A 13,777-nucleotide genomic window follows, 5' to 3' on the forward strand; every position below is an offset into this window, starting at 1 on the left:
TCTTTAGGTTGGAAGAGGTTGATGGCCACCAGAAACATGCAGTATTAGTACTAAACTCCGGCTGAAGGTGTAAAGAAGCGGTTGGTTTGGGGAATCGGAAAATAATTCAGCAGTTATAGCTGAACACTTGTCTTAGGACAAGACCGCATCTTTAATATATGGCGGATTGCAGGAGGCTTAAATTCCCTCTAATACGATCAAAACAGGAGGGGAAGGCATCAAAACGGGTCCCGACAAGCCGTGTGTGGATGGGTCATCCGGTTGGATTGGGCTCGAGGTGTGCATCAGCCGGGAAGGACGGTACTCAAAATGTACTTCGACAGAAGCATCTACACAGAAAAAAACAGTCGGTTTCAATCACGAAATTAACTGATTCAATTAATTATACCGTCATTCTGTTTGTAACTACTCGTTATATTCGTCTGAGACCCCATAAAGTATATATATTCTTGATCTAGCCATGTCCGCCCGTCCGTCTGTCTGTCGAAAGCACGCTAACTTCCGAAGGAGTAAAGCTAGCCGCTTGAAATTTTGCGCAAATGCTTCTTATTAGTGTAGGTTGGTTGGAATTGTAAATGGGCCATATCAGTCCATGTCTTGGTATAGCTGCCATAAAAACCGATTTTGGGTCTTGACTTCTTGAGCCTCTAGAGTGCGCAATTCTTATCCGATTGGGATGAAATTTTGGCTAAAATAGGTTCATAACCTGATATAGCTGCCATATAATCCGATCTTGGGTCTTGACTTCTTGAGCCTCTAGCGTGCGCAATTCTTATCCGATTTGACTGAAATTTTGCACGACGTGTTTTGTTATGATATCCAACAACTGTGCCAAGTATGGTTCAAATCGGTTCATAACCTGATATAGCTGTCATATAAACAGATCTGGGGACTTGACTTCTTGAGCTTCTAGAGGGCGCAAATCCTATCCGATTTGGCTGAAATTTTGCAAGACGTGTTTTATTCTTACTTTCAACAACTGTGTGATATAGTTGCCATAGAGGTCGCAATTATTATCCGATTTGCCTGAAATTCTGTACGACGGATTATCTCATTACCATCAACATACGTGTTTATTATAGTGTGAATCGGTCTATAGCCCGATATAGTTCCCATATAAATCGATTCCTCTATTTTACTTCATGAGCCCCCAAAGGGCGCAATTCTTATTCGAATTGGCTGACATTTTGCACAGGTCTCCAACATATAATTTAATTGTGGTCCAAACCGGACAATATCTTAATATCGCTCTATTAGCAGAGCAATTTTTTTTTCTTTTATCCTGTTTTGCCTAAGAAGAGATGCCGGGAAAAGAAATCGATAAACGCGATCCATGGTGGAGGGTATGTAAGATTCGGCCCGGCCGAACTTAGAACGCTTTTACTTGTTTTTTAATTCAAACTGCTTCAATCACGAAAATGTTGAAAAAGGCGATTAAAAAAATTATATATTAAATCAAAATAATTTTATATTGAATCACAAAAATTATTGAGAAAATTTTTTAAATTTCTTTTAATTGTTTAATTGATCAAAAAAATAGATTAGAAATTTGTGGTTTAAAAAAAAATTTCATTGAATCAATTAAAACAAATAAAAAGGCGTTAAGTTCGGCAGGGTCGAACTTTGCATACCCACTACCTTGGGTATTTATGTAAACCACATTTCGTTATAGTCCGGTTAAAAATGCCTAATTTATGCCAGATATTTATGGTCAGATCTCGACCAAATTCGACACAGATATTGAGAGGCCTAATAAGTACAAGTCATTGTTCAATTTTGTAGAACAAAATATTGATCTTTTTGGTAGCCATATCCAAATATAGACCGATCTAAACCATATACGACACGGATGTCAAAAAGCCCAACATAAGCCACTGTGTAAATTTTCAGCGAAATCGGAAAATAAATGCGCCTTTGTGGGCCCAAAACCTTAAATCGAGAGATCGGTCTATATGGCAGCTATATCCAAATCTGAACCCATCTTAGCCAAATTGCAGAAAGTTGTCGAACGGCCTAACACAACTAACTGTCCAAAATTTCGACGAAAGCGGACAATAAATGCGCCTTTTATAGGCCCCAAATCGAGAGACCGGTCTAAATGACAGCTATATCCAAACCTGGATCAATTAGGAAAAAGATGTTGGCTGGCCTAACCCAACTCACTGTCCTAAATTTCAGCAAAATCGGATAATAAATGTGGCTTTTATGGGCCTTAGACCCAAAATCGGCAGATCGGTCTATGTGGGGGCTATATCAAGATATAATCCGATATAACCCATCTTAAAACTTCACCTGCTTATGGACAAAAAAAGAATCTGTGCAAAGTTTCAGCTCAATATCTCTATTTTTAGATGATTTCAACAGACAGACGGACGGACATGACTAGATCGTCTTAGATGTTTACGCTGATCAAGAATATCGTGTTGAATATGTGTAGCAAACGGAATGACAAAATGAATATACCCCATCCTTTGGTGATGAGTATACAAATTGTTGACATCTTAAAGTCAACAATTAATTTTTTAATTGGATCAATTAAAAAACTGATTGAAAACCTTAAAAATATACAAATGGTATATTTAAACTTTTGCGGAAAGTGCGCTGTATAGGGCCCATCCTCGATTTCGATGCAACCTGGAACACGAATTTGAAGTTAAAATTATAAAATAAAAAGTAGAGCGAGGCTCGTAAGGTCTAGCTACTGACGTATACTAACAGTTATATATTGTTATAACAGCAAATTTATGAATAACATGTACTGGGGAAGTAACCCGTGCAGAAAAAAAATTATCTGGAATATGTTATAAATAGATCGATGCTGAAGAAAGTATTGTACAAAATTTCGAGCGGATTGCTTTTTCGATAGGACTCGAAATATTAAACAGTTTAATGGTTTTAGATCATATTTGAAAGCTAAAAAAAAAGTTCCGATGCAATAAAAAAAAAATATTGAAAGAACTAATTATTTAATTGGAAGTGAAAAAACAACTTTCAATAAAATTTTCAATTAAAACAAGTAAAAAGACAATAAGTTCGGATAGGTCGAATTTCGACACGAAGTCGAAAGATTTTTATCCTATTAGTCTGTCATCCTTATTGCTGAAGACTCTAAAGACCTTCATAGAAACACATCGTTGTGGCTAGACAGATTGCTGCGACCTCTGTTGTGAATCTAAGGGTCAGGTCCAAAGGGTAACAAATGACAGAACGTGTTGTCATATAGTGGGGGTTGTGAACACTGAAAAATTATGTGGCCCAATCTAGACTTGAAGAGGTATACCGCTTTACTGTCGTTGGCTACAACAGATGCCCCAGTCATTATGTCCATCATGACAGCTCACTCTCTTATCGGTAAACATGCTAACAAACTGAAGGTTGCAAGTAACGACATGTGTAGTATCTTTGAGGACTCCGAAGAGGAAGAGACTATAGAACACCTGCTGTGCGTGTGTCCTGCACTGGCAGTCAGAAGGAGTTCTCATTTCTTTGAGAACTTGTCTGATATAGCGGATGTGAACATTCGCAGGTTTTTGGGTTTTTAAAGAGATATTGGTTGTTTCAACGGCAGGAACTAGAGAGCACATTCCTTCTCCTGTTCTTGTGGTGTCACAATGTACGAAAAGTTCTAAATGAGTATGATGCGAGACTGCCGCTTAAACCAAACATAGTAATGGAGAACCCACATAGAAAACTTATCGTGTTGAATCGGGTTAGTCGATTCTGATGACATTTTCACAAATGTAGAATTTTAGAGTAGCAGGCTGACTGCTGGAAGTCTGTTGTTTGCTAAACATGTCTGCTGATTCATTTATGATGGGGTTACTCGGAAAAGGAGCTAAAGGGAAACCTGCTCACAATTCTTTCTATTGGGGACATATTTGGTCAATAATGTTAACCAAAAAAATCGCGAAGTGAACATATGTATATTGATTTGAGCGCCATGTTTATGAAAGGCTTCAACAATCTTAATTTTGTGTGATAAAACAACAAACTTTGAGCAAAGATAGGTTTTCCGGCCAGTTTTTATATGAAAAAAGTTTGATAGTCTTTTGTTCACTAACACAGCAGCCATGTCTGCCCGAATAACAGTTCTCAATATAATTTACGATTTTCAGGCTGCCAAAGAAAATATTAATAAAACAACTCAAACAATCATACATATTTTTTTCGTTTCAGGAATATAATCAAAAATCGATCATTCTATCAATTTCTATCCAAATATACCAGCGTAAAAGTGAGTATATTTTAGAATTCAATGTCTAAGAGTCATGCCCATTGGTTTAAATACAGGTAGGCTGTGAGTTAATCACTGATTCGAATTAACCATTTTTTTTATATGTCCTAGGCAGGGATTTGGGGCGAAGCGAAGTAACCATATTTTTGTTTTTAATCTAAAAACAGCTCCATTCCGACAAAGAAACTTAAAAAACGTGTTTTTATACCCACCGCCGAAGAATGGGGGAATATTTATTTTGTCATTCCGTTTGCAACACATCGAAATATCCATTTCCGACCCTATAAAGTATATATATTCTTGATCGTCGTAAAAATCTAAGACGATCTATCCGTGTCCGTCTGTTGAAATCACGATTAAGTCTTTAAAAATAGAGATAATGAGCTGAAACTTTGCACAAATTTTTTTTTGTCCATAAGTTCGATTTCATATAGACCGTTTTTGCTCAAATTTGGGACTGCGAATTGTGTTAGGTCACTTAAAATCTTTCTTCAGTTTGTCTCAGATCGGTCCAGATTTAGATATAGCTTGCATATGGACTGATCTATCGATTTAAGGTCTTGGGCCCATAAAAGTGCATTTGTTGTCCAATTCTGCTGAAATTTGGGACAGTGAGTTGTGTTATTCCCCTCAAATCTTCTTTCAATTTGGCTCAAATGCGTTAAGATTTGGATATAGCTGCCATATAGTCCGGTTTGAAATTTGACAGAGTAATTTATATTACACTTTTCGACATTCGTGTCCTGGTTCAGATCGGTCTATATTTGGAAATAGCTGCCAAAAAAAACCGATATTCAACCAAAAGTGAACAGTGAGGTTATACGTACTCAGACCGGTTTGGTATACGAGCCTTATTTATGGTGTTTACAGTAAATTAAAAGATTCATATCGCCCAAAAAATGGTATTAAATCGTGAATATTTTCGTGGGATTATTTTTTACAACTTTCAACGTGGATTAACTCAACAACAGTGCATCGATGAACTTTATTAAATTTTTTGCGATGAAGCTCCATCAAGGGCCAGTGTTTATCGATGGTATGGTGAATTCAACCGAGGTCGTAATTCTTCCAAGATGAATATCGTGAAGGTCGTTCAAAATCAATTGTTGTTCCAAAAACCAGTGATGCTGTGGGCCTACTGATATTGCAAGATCGTAATGTGACCTATCGTGAAATTGAGACAACCTAAGGTGTTAGTGGGACCAGCATACATTCAATATTGCATGAACATTTGACCGTCAAAAAAAATTTGTTCCAGTTGGATCTCACGAAATTTGTCAACCGCTCAAGAAAAGGCTCGTGTCGATTGGTCGAAAGAAATGCTCCAAAAATACGATCATGGTGCTTCGATACACGTCAATGACATCGTGACAGGTGATGGATCGTGGATTTACGCGTATGACCCCGTAAGTAAACAGCAGTCGACTGTATGAGTGTTTCAAGATGAGCCAAATCCAATAAGATATGCTCGAACACGAAGCACTTCCTAGCAAATGATCGCCTGTTTTTTCGAAAAACTAGACATGTCGCAATCGTACCACTAGAACAACGCAGAACAGACAATTCTGAGTGGTACACAACCATTTTTGTCACAATCATTTTTTTGTTTGAAATTTGTCATTACAAACAGCAAAAATGTTTGTTGTAAACGCAGAAAGACTGCTGAAAATGTGAAAGCAGTAATTTTTTGCTAAAACAGCATACTTTTTCCGCTGTTTTCAAATGGCAAAAATTAGAAAAAAACCAAAATTCAGCCCGGCCTAACTTAATGTGTTTTTAATTGTTAATATTCATTTTATTCAAATTCACAGTTGTAATGTACACTGAACTACATTTTTTATATCATACTAGCTGACCCGAGCACGCTCCGCTGCGCCTTTTTTTACTTTATATGGAACAAAAGTTTCCTTGGAATATTTATTTTCAACAATTAAAAATCTTTTAGTGAAATACCATGCTAACTTGACTAACAGTTTAACAATATAAACGCCTTTATCTGAATCCCATATGATCTCTATTGGTACTCCATTCTTAAAATACTTCATTTCAGCCCGATATTCTCATGATGTCTGATTTAGTGTTTTTTTCGGGGGAGAGGTGATCAACCAGATTCTTGGCCCTGAAAATATATCAGCATTGTGCTCTTCTCTCAAATACCATTTATTTAAACCCCATATTACCATTGGTTTAAGGGGAGTTTACAGGATGAGGTGTTCCCCAAACACATGACCCCAAAATAGGTTATCAAATTCGTTTCCTAATCTCAAATACCTTTCATTTGAGCCATATATTGGCATGGTCGAAAAGTTTTTGCCCTTTGAGGGTGTTTTGGGAAAGGGGTGATGCCCTAAATACATGGTCCTCAGTTTGGATTCGTATTCTACTCCCAAATATCTTTATTATTTACGATGGTCAGTAAAAAATTACTGATTGTGCTCTATTCTCATATATTTGAACCCCATATTGCCATTGGCCCCAAAATTGGATATCAAATTAGTTTTCTAATCCCAAATACCATACACTTGAACCCTTTACTGAAAAAGCCAGCAAATACGTCCGGTTTGGGGTATGGGCCCTAAAAACTATGAATATCGAGCTCCACTGTCTTGAAACCCCAAATTGTCTTGGTGAGCAAATACGTCCTACTTGGGGGTTATAATGATGTTGGGACGTCCCCTAGAGAGTTGGTCCCGAATGTTGATATCAGATTCATGGTCTACTCCCAAATACCCTTGACTTGAGCTCCATTTTCCATAGTCGGCAAACATGACAGGTGTGGGGGTGTTTTGGGGGATGGGGCGGCCTCTCAGTGACTTGGCTTTGAAAATATATATCAGATTCGTGCTCTTCTCTAAAATACCTCTTATTTGAGTCTCATATTGCAATGGTCAGCAAATACTTCCTATTTAGGTGGTGATATGGGGGTGGGATGCCCCTCTAGACACTTTTTCCGAACATTGATATCAGATTCGTGCTTGCAAAGTTTCATTTGAGTCCCATATTGCTATGGTCGTAAATTTCTCTTTTTTGGGGTATGTTCTCTTGGATGGACAGCCCCACAATTTGATATCAGATACGTATATATATATATATATATATATATATATATTTGGTAGGTTTTGAGGTGGGGCGCTCCCCCTTGGTACCCCATCAGTAATTTGAATACCAAATTTTAGCTTGTAGGTTACTAAAGGGTGATTTTTTTGAGGTTAGGATTTTCATGCATTAGTATTTGACAGATCACGTGGGATTTCAGACATGGTGTCAAAGAGAAAGATGCTCAGTATGCTTTGACATTTCATCATGAATAGACTTACTAACGAGCAACGCTTGCAAATCATTGAATTTTATTACCAAAATCAGTGTTCGGTTCGAAATGTGTTCATTCACCGTAACGTTGCGTCCAACAGCATCTTTGAAAAAATACGGTCCAATGATTCCACCAGCGTACAAACCACACCAAACAGTGCATTTTTCGGGATGCATGGGCAGTTCTTGAACGGCTTCTGGTTGCTCTTCACTCCAAATGCGGCAATTTTGCTTATTTACGTAGCCATTCAACCAGAAATGAGCCTCATCGCTGAACAAAATTTGTCAAAATTTGAACACATTTCGAACCGAACACTGATTTTGGTAATAAAATTCAATGATTTGCAAGCGTTGCTCGTTAGTAAGTCTATTCATGATGAAATGTCAAAGCATACTGAGCATCTTTCTCTTTGACACCATGTCTGAAATCCCACGTGATTTGTCAAATACTAATGCATGAAAATCCTAACCTCAAAAAAATCACCCTTTATAAGAGAGCAAACAAAATTTCGCCTAAATCGCATCACCCATCTTCCAGATCTGGTGTTTCTGAAAATTAGGGTAAGGAGGAGGGTCCGCTCCCCCTTCAGATATCAAAAATGTACAATAGAACACCTATTTCCACCACGAGATTATTTTGCACCATTAGTGAAAATTTCAAGAAAATCGGTTCAGCCGTTTCTGAGTCTATAAGGAACACACAAACAAACAAACAAACACAAATTGATTTTTATATATAAGAAGATATGGGAAATATGTAAGTAATAAAATTCCAAAACTATGCAGGAATTAAAGTTTACATATGAAACAAATTTAGAATAAACGTAGTAGGGAGCCATACATACGAACATCTTTTGCTTAATTTAAAATCGTGCGCGCGATTTGAAATCCCTTTGAGGAGCATAACAATTTCAACATTTTGTCCAAAACAACGTAGTTTTCAAAATCATGGGGGAGGCTAAAATTTTCTGGGGCTGCTTAGCCCACTCCCAGAGATCTTACTATGCCAATAAATTTTTCCCGCTCCTCTTCAACAAACATTTTTCCTGGTTCTGGCTACAGACTGAGGGAGTCAGGGACGTATTATAGTCACCAGCTCATTTGTATGGTGGGGCTAAACCCCTTTGGGGAGCAAAACAATTTGAACATTTTATGGAAAAAAACGTAGTTTTAAAAATTCTGGGGGGAGACAAAAATTTTCTGAGTGTGCTTAGCCTACACTCAGAAACCTTTCTACTATTACGCCTCTTCCTTAGAACGACAACTTTTATTCGGTGGCGGGGTGGAGGGTGCCTTCCCGGGAAAGGAGATTTGGGTCCCTCTGTTCACAAGGATGAATCCTAGCTGAATGGCGGCACCGGACAGGGTTTTTTGTTGAATTCCATGGAATTAGCCTGCCACATAGACTTCTGGACGGGTGGCGTGTCTTTCAGGCTGATGTAACAACATGCTTCAGAAATGCCTTCTAGTTGTAAATATAACTATTGGGTTGCCCAAAAAGTAGTTGCGGATTTTTCATATAGTCGGCGTTGACAAATTTTTTCACAGCTTGTGACTCTGTAATTGCATTCTTTCTTCTGTCAGTTATCAGCTGCTACTGTTAGCTTGCTTTCGAAAAAAAGTGTAAAAAAAGTATATTTGATTAAAGTTCATTCTAAGCTTTATTAAAAATGTATTTACTTTCTTTTAAAAAATCCGCAATTACTTTTTGGGCAACCCAATAGAATAATGTTACATATAACTTTTGCCTAATATGCTTTCAATGTGTAAAAAAGATGAAGTAGTAGACTAAGTGATGCAGGGTATTATATAGTCGGCTTCGGCCGCCCTTCGCCTTTTCTTATTTATATTCTTTGGAAAAATGTATAATAGTTCACCAGTGAGTGCCAGAACTTTATAGCCGCTAATTTCGGCTTTTGTTTCCGATGACTGTACTAGGTATGTACATTTTAAAATTTTATCCCACAATTTATTTAAAAATACAAACAAAACGCATTTAGAATCCTATTCGTTGGAATTCTGTCAGTTACATTCTTCTACACAAGGCTACAGAATCATAAATGTTTTAATATGTCACATCCTATTTAGTGCTAGTTCCCAATCCTCCTTTCCATGACCTCATGATTTAAGTTTTAAACTGCTTTGATCCTCGCCCTAGGATATGAATGTGTTTTTTTTTTTGTTTTTTTTTTTTTTTTTAATTTTCAACACATTTCCATAAATGTTTATTTAGCACGTGTCCTGCGTTCATTGCTTGTAAACCGTTCCCTTTCCTTTTTGGCCTACGTGTGCGTGCCATTTTTAAAGACACGTTGAGCTTTTATTTTCCATGCAAAACCAAGTCTTTGCAGGAAGTGATGTTCATGGCCACAGGCCGTAGAACTGCAATCGGTGTCATGTACAGATGACATGCTAGTAGGTATGTGAGATAGAGACACAAAGTAGCCGTTTTTGTGGCAAATATGCTTTAAGGGGCTTTAAATATCAAATCAATTGGCATAAATAGTAATCGGAAGCAAATTGATTATGGGACAATATTGTTGTGTTATTTACCATATATATGTAAATGGGTACTTAAGGACATTATGTGGTAGGACTGTTCTCAAAATTTTAAAATTAAATTTCAAAACATTTAAATATTTTTCTTCATACCAAGATTTCCGAACAAAAAGCAAACTTTAAACAAATAAAGGCGCGCATCATGGATCGAATATTAATTTCATCAACCCGTTTGTAACACCTCGAAATATGCGTCTAAGACACCATAAATTATTATATTCTTGACCGTCAAGACATTTTAAGTCGATCTTTCGAAGGAGTAAAGCTGGGCGCTTTAAATTATGCAAAAATGCTTCTTATTAGTTTAGGTCGGTGTGGATTGTAAATGGGCAGGTAGGTTCATGTTTTGATATAGCTGCCAAATAAACCGATCTCCCGTTTAGACTTCTTGGGCTTCTAAAGGGCGCAATTCGTATCCAATTTGGTTGAAATTTTGCATATGTCGTTTCGGTATGACTTCCAAGTATGGCACTTCTAAGTGCCAAGTATAGTCTAAATCGGTCGATAACCTGATTTACCTACCATATAAACTGATCTCCTAATTTGAAACTCTGAATGTTCTGTTTCTGAAATGTTGGTGGCCGTGACAAGTACGGTCCATATCGGTCAATAAAATGATACATATATTGAAAAAGTCCTGAATTTACCAGGCTTAAAGCCGCATTGATAGGGCACAATTATCTCATTGGCTTATATTTTAATATTTCACACAGTACGCTCGAGAGTATCTTGCATGCGATGTGCGGGATGTAGTACGCTGAGGTTCCAATCATCGGGTATGCGTTTTTCTAGCCAGATCGAGCAGATAAGCTGATGCATACTCCTTATCAGCCTGCCGCTCCCGGTTTTAAATAGTTCAGCGGGTAACTCGTCGGCTCCTGCTACTTGGACCTCATTCTGACTAGGAGGTAAACGTTTTATATCATCATCAGGGATTGGTTGTGCGGTATACTATTCGCCGCCATTGTCGGACACAAGCAACTGAGTAAAATTATTTTTTTCCTGTACATCTTAATTCGCTCCCTCTCACGTCTTTCCATTTATTTTTTCTTTCTGCGGAATAGACGTTTTTTCCCCCTCTCCTTCATCTGGCACGTTGCTACTGATAGCAGGGTAGCTCTTTTTTCCGCTTTCTTGACTTCAGTAGCATTCCGACACTCTTGATCGTACCATGGGATTTTTGGGCGAGGCTTCCTGCACCCAAGTACGGATTTTGGCGGCATTTTTCATGGAGTGGACAATGGTTTGCCACTTAGCCGTTATATCATCGGGACCTGGAGACAAGGGGTTTCATTCTACGACTACCCACAAATCCACAGCCAAATTCATGCCTCGTCTCATGGCAGCTATAATATAGGGCGTCACCATTCGGTGTTGTTGTGAAGCCCTACCCGAGTCATCGAACTGCTTGTATGACAATATTGTCTGCCTTTTACTTTTCCAATATCAATCCAATGGCAGCAGGTTGTACGTACCAGATTGACCTGATGGATTTCTTCATTGGCAAGGGCTGCCGCCTCAGTGTGTAACACACTGCTACAACAACAACTTTTCCAATACATACGCCAGTGCGTACAGTGCACCCTATAGGGAGAGTGCGAACATTCCAAAAGCAGATACGTAAATCATGGTTCTTAAAACGTTTGCGGTTTTTCATGCAACTTTCGCATGAATTGTTTTGTTATGACTTCCAATTACTGTGCCACGTATGATCCAAATCGGTTCATTATCTGATATAGCTCCCATATAAACCGATCATGGGCTTGACTTCTTGAGCCGCTAGAGGGCGCAATTATTACCAAATTTAGCTTAAAAGATAGCATGAAGTGGTTTGCTTTGAATTCCAACATCTGTGTTATGTATGACCTAAATCGAATCATAATCTGACATAGTTCCCAAATAAACTGTTCTCCCGGTTTTACCTATAGGGCATAATTCTTATCCGATTATTCTTAAATTTTGTACAATGACTTCTACTATAGTCTCCAACATCAAAAAACATATATGGTTCGAATCGGTCCATTGATAGATGTAGCTCCACTAGCATGACAATTTTCATTCATTATCCTTTGCCTGCCTATAAAGAAAGAACTTGAAAAATACGATCCCTGGTGAAAGTTGTTACAAAAATACACTTTGTTACTTGTTATAATGAATACATAGCAGACATACATCTAAAACGGGTAATTTTTTAGACCTATAGAAAGTTTTTCAAAAAAATATACACATCAAATTTAGAAAAGTGCATAATATCTTTATTTGAATCGTTAGCACGGTTCATTTAATTTAATGTTTGAAGATTATTTCATGCAAACATTGCCCAAAAAACATTGCCCAATTGACCGATCACGAAACGTGAAATAAAATGTTCACCGAACTCGCCTCTCAATTAGTCCATTATTAAGCGTGCTGTGTAGCATGTGGCACCGTCTTGTTGAAAGCACATGTCAAGTAAGTCAAGCTATTGTATTTTGGACATAAAAAGTTGGATATCATCCCACTGTATCGCTCACCATTCACAGTTACGTTCCGATTCGCAATATCATTGAAGAAGTGCGGTCCAATGATGTCAACAGCCCACAAACCGCATTAAACTGTGTTTTTATACCACCACCGTAGGATAGGGGGTATATTCCTTTAGTCATTCCGTTTGCAACACATCGAAATATCAATTTCCGACCCTACAAAGTATATATATTTCGGATTGTCGTAAAATTTTAAGACGATTTAACGATATCCGTGTGTCTGTCCGTGTGTTGCAATCACTCTACAGACTTCAAAAATTGAGTTATTGAGCTGAAATTTGGCACAGATACGTCTTTTAAATACACGCTGGTTAAGATCTTGAACGGGCTAAATCGGACCGTATTTGGATATAGCTGCTATATAGACCGATTTTCCGATAAAGGGTCTGATGACCATAAAAACTTTATTTTTCATCCGATTTTGCTGAAATTTGAAACAGTGAATAGTTTCAGGCCTTCCGACATACGACTCAAATATGGTTCTGATCGCATTATATTTAGATATAGCTGCCATATACAGGGTGGCTGATGAATATTGCTACAATGATGAATATTGCTACATTTTTTTTTCGGTGTATGGAATACATTTTTCTTTTATTCATGTTAAATTAAATTATTAAATTAATTATTAAATTATTATTAATTAAATTAATTAATTAATTAATTAAATTAATTATTAAATTATTATTATTAAATAGAAAAAAAGTTATTACATTTTTTTTGGTAGCGGCTTTCATCAGCCACCCTGTAGACCAATCTGCCGATAAAGGGTCTGAAGGCCATAAAAGCTTTATTTATTACCCAATTTCGCTGAAATTTGAAACAGTGGGATATTTTAAGCCTCCCGACATCTGACCTAAGTATGATTTAGATCGGACTATATTTAGATATATATACAGACCGATCTCCCGATAAAGGGTCTGAAGCCCATAAAAGCTTTATTTTCAAACCAATTTCTCTGAAATTTAAAACAGTGAGTAGTTTTCGGCTTCTCAACATCTGAAATTTGGTTTAAATCGGAATCTAGTTAGATATATCTGCCATATAGACCGATCTCCCGATAAAAGGTCTGAGGCCCATAAAAGCCCTATTTATTACCCGATTTCGCTGAAACAGTGGGTAGTTTTAGGTCTCCCGAAATCCGCCCCAA

General features: G+C 37.4%; 1 protein-coding gene across 5 annotated transcripts in view; it reads left to right on the top strand.

Moving 5' to 3' along the window:
* The window catches only part of LOC106093483 (RYamide receptor), an 814,074-nt gene that overhangs the window by 308,892 nt on the left and 491,405 nt on the right, over positions 1-13,777 (top strand). For all 5 annotated transcript variants that reach the window (XM_059363997.1, XM_059363999.1, XM_059364000.1 and 2 more), the window contains exon 3: positions 4,177-4,234. The gene's annotated coding sequence lies outside the window, so the exon portion shown is untranslated. The remainder of the gene's footprint in view (positions 1-4,176; positions 4,235-13,777) is intronic.

This window comes from Stomoxys calcitrans, chromosome 2 (genome assembly GCF_963082655.1).
Source record: "Stomoxys calcitrans chromosome 2, idStoCalc2.1, whole genome shotgun sequence".
Lineage (NCBI taxonomy): Eukaryota > Metazoa > Arthropoda > Insecta > Diptera > Muscidae > Stomoxys > Stomoxys calcitrans.